Raw genomic sequence first — 9980 nt, 5'->3', positions numbered from 1 at the left:
GCTCGATGTTCAGGCTTGGCAGAATTGAGCCAGGACTAGGTGTGGGCACTGATGAGGGATGCATAGGCACATAGTCAGACCTAGGTGTTGGCACTAGTGATCAAGGTGTGGGTGCATGGTCAAACCTAAATTCAAGCACTGATGACTGAGTTACAGGTGCATAATTAGACCCAAATGTGTGCACACCTGAACACAGTCTTAAGAGGATCAAAGTTATGGGCTTCTTGAAGGCCCAATACTATAGCATAATTTTTCACAAGCTAGAATTATGCTAAGTGCTTGACTTTTGTAGGTTGAATTTGGCAGATGAAATCAATTCCTTATCCAAGGTCACACAAAGTTTGACTTAAAACTAAAGCCCGTGACACATGCACCAAGCATCATTTGGTGCTGATTATGATCGAGGGGTAGACAAGTGCCTTGGATGGGAGGTTCATGGTACATATGCTGCACCAAATGCTAGCATCTACCAAAAAGGTGTTTGAGGCAACAATCCATACCAAGGGTCTGCTTATGTTAATAGTGGTTAAGGCAAGTGCTAGCATCTAGTGATGGTGTCTAAGGCAACATCCCACACTAAGGGGCCAGCATCTACTGATGGTGTTCAAGTCAACAATGGGCCAACATTTGTTAATGATGTTAGATACAATTGGCTTCACTAACCAAGGGCCAGATGTTGTCGATGGTGTTTAAGGCAACAACCTGGATCAAGGGCTAGGGTGTGCCGATGGAGTTCAAGGCAAGTGCTTGCACCAAGGACAAGCCCGTCACTATAAGAAATACCAAGGGCATTTAGTTGTCATGTACTTAGATGCTCAAGGGAGGAATGTCATCACCTAACTAAATCAGTTACAATGGAGAACACCATTCATCCCTAACCTTAGAGGGGTATGGTGAAAAAAAATCAAGTGAGAAGACTTCAGTGAGTGTCATGGGGGGAAGGATGAATCAAAGTGACAAAAGGTTGAATCTCAATGGATTGTGGTTACAAAGCAACTTAGCTACTTACAACACCGCATCGCATATTTAAGTCATTTGCAAAGACCACACTTTCTGTTCTAGTTGAGCTCATCTTAGGGCACTTGTGTTATCTTTTAACAATTGTGCCACCCTAGCCAAACTCCTCACCTGACAATGTCTTTTGCCCGTATTGATCGATTGAGGCTGACCTTGGGTCTAAAAGAAAAGGTTATGCCTAGCCTTCGATTCATGAAATATGTAAAATAACATTAAAAGTAGTTATATTTCAATTTTTCCTAAGGGATCCCACTTATACTACACCTTTTAAGTCATTCAAAAAGTCAGATTAGAGTCAAGCTCAACATGATCTTTTCTTCTAGTAGATTTTGCCAAGCCCATTCCCTTGGCTGTGGTTTCACTGGATAGTAGACAGGGATAGTGGGAATCTTGTTAATCCATTCATGTACGTCACTAATTAGATGGCAAATCATTCGGCTACCTTAAGAGAGACATAGTTACTCCCACCATTTAGCCACGTTTGGTTGAATTTTTTTGCTTTAACAGTCATAGCATTGGGCAGAAATTACATTCTGTGAGCATCTGCAGGGACCATCATAACGCTTTATTTTAATTAAATAGTTAGATTCCCCTTGTCTGTACCAGTTTTAAGTTGATTGTTTGTCACTTGATAAGCAGCTCAAGTAGTGCACCAGTAGTTGCTGGGTTCAGGATTAGGACCCGTATGCCTAGCCCTTAGACCTAATCTTTTTCCCAAGGTTATGAATCCATTTTGTTGACTTCCCTTGCCTACATTGTTCTAACTACCAAAGGTTGTTCACCTTGGAGACCTGATGCTGTTATGAGTATGATAGGGCATGAATGGCACTTACTCTTTTGAATTTTCATGGGCCACCAATGGTGTACTAGACACCGCATGATGTGCGATGCTTTTCTAGCTACTAGACCTTACCTTTGGTTAAGCTATTTTTAGGGTGGGTAGGTTGTTAAATAAAAAAGATTACTCTTACCGAGGCCTCTGCTAACATCTTTAGACTTTCTAACATTATTGTAAGCCGTTGTGTCCCAATTCAAGAATTTTAACCTAATTCCCTTTCAAAGCTTGCATTGGACACACCATTAAATGGGCTTCCCCCATCTCTTAGGTTTGACTAACCCATGTGCAAGTGTCGTTCACTTGGAACCTTTTTTTTAACCTTCAAAGTTCTCATTTGAATATTTACTACTACCACCATGATCTGCACTGATGGCCACTCCATATGCATTCACACCTTGGGTTTTGTGATAGTTTTACTGTCTTAATCAACCAACACCATTTGTGGGTTCTAGGTTAGCATGCAATTAGGCACTATAACTTGGCTTTCGATTCATCCTGCATCACCAATTTTGCTTACCAAAATTAGCTCTCTTTGAGCTCTCGATTTCATGGCATGGCTCAACGAAGCAGTTGTGTTATTCTACCTATTTAAAGTTTGAGAATATGTCAAGGGCATTATGCACCTGATGCATCTAATCATTGGCTTTTCCCAATGAAATTCACCAAGGGCTCCAGCTATCTTAAGGGAAACTTTAGAGAGAAACAACTACTAGACAGTTCAATTAGTCTTTTGTCCCTATACTCAAGTTAGGTGAACAATTTACATGTTAGTATCACTATAGGCCTCCATTAGAGTTTCTTTTGGCTTTACCCTACTCAAGCATAGTTCACCATATTTTGGGTCCTAACAGGTATGTCCACACTCAAACCCTTCTCTGAAGATCAAGGTCAATTGGTAGTGCACCCATGAGGGATCCTGCCAATCAGCTTCCTTTACTTTATAGGTTTTCTAGCCCATTGATTCACACACATATCAAACTCCTTAGCTTGTGTTTCAAGATGGGCTAGATGGGGAGCTCGTAAGCCAATGTCAAGAGCATATAGGTGATAAGGTATGTCAAGACAGTGCATGCTATATTCCATGATCGTAGTGACAATGCCTTTGTGGGCATATTGAAACTCTGAGCTTAGGCCATCATCGTGACTTGCATTAGTCCACACCTAGAGCCAATCAATGGACCAGTTCTTACCTTTCCACATCTGATTGGGGTGCATCATTGGCTCTCATCCATTTCCCTTCTAACAATTTCAAGCACTCTTTGACTATTTTTTCAAAGTCTTTTTCATCTTTCTCTAATGGTACTTGTTTGCTATCGATCTCTCACTAATATTTAGCCTTAGATAAAATTTACTGCCTAATTAGGGTTGTATTCCTAAATAACCCAACTCATCGATAGTGCCTTATGGTGCGATAAGGTCTAGGCACAATGGGGCTCTCACCCTCTCTGACATCCTTTTCCAAGGAATTTAGGCCTAGTCCAATGGTGAAGATGCTTCTCTAGACTACAATTTGGATGTCGTGAGTGCCTAATTCTCAAGCTGGTCTCTTTCCGATTTGTTCATCATTTTTAAAAGAATCTTGGTAGGTTTTATTTTCCTCAACTTATTGATATGCTTAAATTTACTGTGTAATCCTGCTTGACCTAGGGTCATGATACAAGCATTGATTGAGAGATGTAGGGGGTTTGATGGGGTCAAATGGACAATAAGCACACGTCACCAGAGATGAGGCACCTCAAGAGCTTTACCATCGATGGTCACAGTGCTATCATTGTCGGGGACTTACTTTTGGGTGAATTATGATCGATAAGATCACGGAAGGCTGTTTTTCACCCCTTTTACCAAAGCCCGATGGCCAAGGGGCTAGAAGGGGAGATGATGCATGACACCCAGGCAAACATGCCCTTAGCCTAATGGCTTGGGTGCAACTTGTGTTCAAAGACTTGATGGTTTACAAGATTCTGCAATTAACACCATGTATCACATTTTGTTACATTTTTCATCAATGTAAAAGCTAAGATATCCATTGCTGAGAGTCATTTTGGTTTTTTAAGACAAAAAGAGTTACGGTGTCACTTGCACACATACTATGAATAGGATGTTGATGGCACATGCTCTCTTTTTGGTTTCAATTTCATGGTGTGATTCTTGCTAGGGGTTTGTTATTTAGCTATAAGTGATGATACTAATCAGTTCACCTACTTGAGAGGTTAAACAAATCAATCGTTATGCATGCCCAGGGTTAAAAGGGGCTCAAGGCACAAAAGCACCCTCGCCCCCTTAGTGTTTTGTTAACGCATTTGTGGGTTGTTCATTGAGCAAGTTTATACAATGATCGTTTCATAGGTTCACCTAAAGAAACCTTGTTATGACTTCTCTTTCCTCTAAATGATAAGGTTCAGTAGACTTCTTATAACATCATGAGCAATGAACCATCCACATTGCCACGATCCAAACACTTCACCAAACTATTCAATTAGTAAAAGCAATGGGTGATGTGTACAAAGGGTAAGGACATAGTCAACGTGAACTAGTGACTCACGCTTACTAGGAATTCCTTGTTCAAGACCAACAATTACAATGATCTATCCCCATCATGATGAAATTTCAAAGATTACCTCTCGTTGAATACATCGGTCTAGCGTAGATGCAGCCCAGAACATCTAAGGGCATCACAAACCTATTATTGCCTCAAAATTCCTTAGCCTAAGTGGCCATAGTCATTCGAAGAAGCTATCCACAAAGGATCACCTCTATGTAGCTAGTTAGCAAGTTGAGGTCTTGTTTGTTAATGGAATTAACAAAATAAATCACTCCACCAACTAAAAATGGCCATGCAACACCACCTATAAAATTAAGAAAGATCTTTCGATCTATCAATCCTTGCTATGTATGGATCTAGTAAGTTTCCTTGTGTTGAGTTAAATTAAGCTGTAAGCTCCACTTTTGGTGGTGCCTTTCCATCAATTCCTTTAAGTTTCAGCCTTATGACCATACTTCCTTCAAAACCCAAAGACTTTGATTTCTTATAAGGTGTCAGCAGTCCTAAAAGTAACATCCATCAATCTATAGTCAGCATCATTTATGGTTGACACTAGAACGGTATTTGATCATCTTCAAGATCCCAACTTTCATTCTTGATTGATGAAAACATCATTAGCAAATGCTTTCATAGTTGTTCATCTTTCATAAATCCAAAAATTTCATTTTTGACTGTGAAATATGAATGCCCCTGACTATCCTTATTAATCATTACTCTGATCTTAAAGGCCAACACAATAGGATTGAAATCCTATGATGTTACCCTATGCTAATGTATACAATTGTAGGCTTACTTGAGCACTTTGATTTTTTCAAAGTAACAGGGCCAAAGGAGTGACTCGGTCAAATAAGTCCAAGATCACATTATTGATAATAGGGATGAGTAAATCATTGCTCATCATAAGGTGAGCTAGATGACCCAACCCTAGTTCCAACTATGAGCTTTTTAACTACAACAACTTAAATATACACTATTAGAGCTAGAATTACCATAGTTGCTAGCACTAGACTTGCCTTCCAATGGATTCTCACTAAGGGATTTAGATTATATTCATTCTAATTACCAAACTCATAGAGCCTAGTATTGTTATTTACTGTCACTACCTCCCTATTTTCGAACACTTTACCAGAACATTCAATTGGTAGGAGCAATGAGTGATGTGTACAAAGGGTAGGGATGTAGTCAATGCAAGGTGATGACTTATGCTCACTAGGAATTGCTCATTGAAGACCAACATTTACAATGATCTATCCCTATCATGATTAAATTTCAAGGATTACCTAGCTTGTTGGCCAACGCTATGGACTCGTTGAATAAATCAGTGTAGCACACATGTAGCTTGGAACATCTAAGGGCATTGTAGACCTATTATTGCCTCAAACTTCCTTGGCCTAAGTGACCAGTCCCTCTAAAAAGCTAGCCATGAAAGATCACTTCTATGTAGCTAGTTAGCAAGCTGTGATCTCATTGGTTAATGGAATTAACTAGACAAATTGCTTTACCAACTAAGAATGGCTATGCACCACCACCAATAGAGTCAAGAAAGAGCTCTTAGTCCATCAATCCTTAGTATATCTAGACCTAGTAAGTTTCTCCATGTTGAGTCAAATTAAGTTGTAGGTTCCACTTTTGGAGGTGTCCTTCTATTAATCCCTTTAAGTTTTAAACTTACAACCATACTCTCTCTAAAACCCAAAGAGTTTGATTCTCATAAGGTGCTAGCATAGTCCTAAAAGTAGTATCCGCCAATCCCTAGTCAGCATCATTTATGGTTGAGATTAAGATAGTATCTGATCATCTATAAGCCCTCAACTTTCATTCTTGATTGATGAAAACATCCTTGGTAAATGCTTTCATAATTGTTAATCTTTTTTAAATTCAATAATTTCACCTCTGACTATGAAATATGAATGCCTTTAATTGTCTTTATTAATCATTACTCTGATCTAGAAGGTCAACACAATAGGATCAAAATCCTATGATGTTATCCCATGCTAATGTATACAAGTATAGGCCTACTTTGAGCACTATAATTTCTTCAAAGTAATAGGGCCAGATGAATAACCTTGCCAATTAAGGTTAGGAGTGCATCATCGATAGTAGGGACAAGTATATCAGTGCTCGCTGTGAGGTAGACCAAATGACCTAACCCTAGTTTTAACTACTAGCTTTTTAACTGCAACAACTTAAATAAATGCTATTGGAGATAGAATTACTGTGGCTACTAGCACCAGACTTGCCCTCTAATTGATCATCGTTAAGGGATTTAGATTGTACTCATTCTAGTTATCAGACTCATAAATCCTAATATTGTTATTTATTGTCACTACCTTTCTATGTAAGGATTGGGTAATTTATGCACTTGCTACCTTTTTGGATGTGGTAGCCATTTCTTAGGCTCTCTCTCTCTAGAATTGAACCCTGATTCTCTGTCACCCATCACCACCATAGTAGGCCATTATCCTACCATTGAAAATTAATAGGGCAAAATTTTGAATGATGTGTCATTGGCACAAAGGCTATGCGATTCGTCAAGTTATCATGAATTATCAAAGCAATAGGCAAAGCCCGCTTCGACCTTTTTTCTAATAAATGCATCCTTTTCAAAAGTTAAGGTTTGTTGCACATATTAGCTCTAGAATTACTATGGATATCCGAGTAATAGATACCATCAAACAAACTATAATTAATTTAATGAGCCATTCATAATTACACAATCTGAATTAGTTCATAGTTTCACATGCACGGCTTAATCTTTGAGACAAGCATATTACTACTAGCCAAATCAACTAGGTAGCATTCTTTCAAGATATTGGCACTACATGGGCCTCAACACACTAATTTAGTAGTGGAAAAAGCCAACACAGAGCATAAGCATCATGTATGTTGAACACGTAAAATGCATAGCATCGAATGAATAGGAGCCAAGAGCCTGTGCCTACAAAACATTCCATATCTAAGAGCACGATTGAACACCAATGCACTAATGTGGCCACGAAGGTTTAGAAGGCACGCTTAGGACATGAGGCATAATTAAGGTTTGACCCATAGCCCTTAAGGACACAAGATGGATGCAGGATTGAAAGACATCATGTTTCTATTGATTTAGGTATGTAGCACAAGATCCTAATTATGCCCCCAAGGTATGATAACCACAGAGAGGGAGATTGAAGAGGATGATGGGTCGACAATTTTATGCATTGAGCATGAAGCCTACCTACATGCATAACCATAGCACCATTCATATGCCCATTACGTATAAGTGGCAGCATCCATGCACATCGACCCAAAACTTTTTCTAAAAAAATTTTCAAAAGATCTTCAACTGTGAAAAATTCTAAAAATCATGAAAAATAAAAAGCAAGTCATCGTGCCATGAAACTTCATAAGAAGGCTTAGGGCATCGTTATATGAATTTACAAACCATACAAATGGCATTGGCATGGTAAAAATATGAAGATGTGCATGGACCAACCTATTGCTCGATCGTGCACAAGGTGCATAGCCCGGGACTAGGGTACCCACGCATGGTGCGTGGCTCAACATGTGCAGTTAAAGCTTGAGGAAACTATCCATACCAGGGGCTAGCATATGCTGATGGTAGTTAAAGCATGTGTTGATGGTGGTTGAAGCATGTGTCAAGACCAAGAGCCAACATGTGCTAATGACAGTCAAGGTATATGCATGTGTCATGGTCCATATAGTAGTCTAGGCACAAAGGTTCTCTCCGAGTCGAGGAGTAGTTCTAGCTCTAGCAGAACAGGGTCTGACAACCAGGGAGACTAGGCTTGGAGGCATACTAAAGGTCCAAGTCACGAGTAACTAGCCTAGAATAGTGGTACAAGTAGTGATCAAGACTCTAGTGGCTCAAGCCCAGTGTTCAGGTTTGATAGAATTGAGCCAAGCCTAGGTATGAGTGCTGGTGAGTGTTATATGAATTTACAAGCCATAAAAATGGCATTGGCATGGTAGAAATATGAAAATATGCTTGAACCCACCTACTACCCAGTCATGGTGCGTATGGTGCATGGCTCAGGCCTAGGATAACTACGCTAGGTGCACGACCTAGCATGTACTGATGATGTTTGATGGAACTACCTACACAAAAGGCCAACATGTGTGGATGGTGGTTAAAGCATATGCCAAGACCAAAGGCCAACATCTCCTGATGGTATTTTAGGTATGTCCATGTACCATAGACAATAAGCTGTCTAGGCCTAAGGGTCTTTTTCAGTTGAAGATTAGTTCTAGTTCTAGCGAGATAGAGTCGATAGCCAAAGGGACTAGGACTTAAGGCATACTAGAGGTCTAGGTCATGGGAAACTAGCCCAAAATAGTAGTTGGGTAGTGATCAAGACTTCAGTGGCTCAAGCATAATGTTCAAGTTCAACAGAATTAAGCCAAGCCTAGATGCGAGTGCTAGTGAGCATTATATAAATTTACAAGCTATAAAAATGGCATTGGCATGGCATAAATATAAAGATGTTCTCGAATCCACCTATTGTCTAGTATAGGTGCACATGGTGCGCAGTCTGAGCCCAGGATACCAATGCTTGGTATACAGCCTAGCATATGCTGATAATGTTTGAGGAAACTACCCACATAAAAGGCTAGCATGTGCCAATGGCAGTCGAACCTTGTGTGGAGACCAAGGCCAACAGTCTCGATGGTGGTCGAGGCATGTGCATGTGTCATAGTCCATAAACTAGTCCATGCCCAAAGATTCTCTTTGAGTCAAGGAGCAGTTCTAGTTCAAGTGGGAAAGGGTTTGATTGCTTGGGGGACTAGGCTTTGAGGCCTAATGGAGGCCCAGGTCATGGGGAACTAGCCTAAAATCATGGTATGGGCAGTGATCAAGACTTTAGAGGCTTAGGCACGATGTTCAGCTTTGGCAAAATTGAACTAGGCCCAAGTGCAGGCATTGGTAAGCATTTATGTGAATTTATAGGTTATAAAAATGGCATTAGCATGGCAGAAATATGATGTGCCTAAACCCACCTACTATCCAATCGTGGTGCGCATTATGCATGACTCCAGCCTAAGATACTCGTGTGTGGTGTGTACCCTAGCATATATCATGATGATTGATGGAATTGCTTGTACAAAGGGTAAACATGTACCGATGGTGGTTGAAGCATGTGCTAAGACCAAGGGCCAACATGTCCTAATGGTTGTCAAGGATGGGCTTACATCAAAGTCCATAAGCTGGTCCAAGCCCTGAAGTTCTCTCTGAGTCAAGGAACAATTCTAGTTCTAGCAGGATAGGGCCTGAATGGCAAGGGGACTAGGTCTTAAGGCCTACTTGGGGCCCAAGCTATGGGGAACTAGCCCGAAATAGTGGTATGAGCAGTGATCAAGACTCCAAGGGCTTAAGTATGGTGTTCAAGTTTGGCAAAATTGAGCCAGGCCTAGGTGCTGGCACCAGTGAGGCCTTATATGAATTTACAAGCCATAAAAATGGCATTGACATAATAGAAATATAAAGATGTGCCTAAACTCACCTATTACCCAATCATGGTGTGCACATTGCATGGCCTGAGCCCAAGATACCTGTGCTTGGTGTACGACCTAGCATGTGCCAAT

General features: G+C 40.3%; 1 non-coding gene and 3 pseudogenes across 1 annotated transcript; all 4 read right to left on the bottom strand.

The window, feature by feature from the left end:
• Positions 1–1782: 1782 nt before the first annotated feature.
• On the bottom strand, positions 1783–3484 carry LOC149514896 (25S ribosomal RNA; annotated as a pseudogene).
• Positions 3485–3738: 254 nt separating this feature from the next.
• LOC149514895 (5.8S ribosomal RNA) lies at positions 3739–3893 on the bottom strand. The gene has a single exon (XR_016328413.1). It is a non-coding gene; the product is annotated as a 5.8S ribosomal RNA (ribosomal RNA).
• Positions 3894–4184: 291 nt separating this feature from the next.
• Positions 4185–5547, bottom strand: LOC149514894 (18S ribosomal RNA; annotated as a pseudogene).
• A 536-nt stretch (positions 5548–6083) lies between these two features.
• LOC149514893 (18S ribosomal RNA) lies at positions 6084–7190 on the bottom strand (annotated as a pseudogene).
• Between the last annotated feature and the right edge of the window lie 2790 nt (positions 7191–9980).

Source organism: Durio zibethinus, chromosome 15, assembly GCF_047325235.1.
Source record: "Durio zibethinus cultivar Kanyao isolate XHJ-2024 chromosome 15, ASM4732523v1, whole genome shotgun sequence".
NCBI classification, from domain to species: Eukaryota; Viridiplantae; Streptophyta; class Magnoliopsida; order Malvales; family Malvaceae; genus Durio; species Durio zibethinus.
Note: the sequence above shows the minus strand (reverse complement) of the source record. Positions and strands in the feature narration are given on the sequence as shown.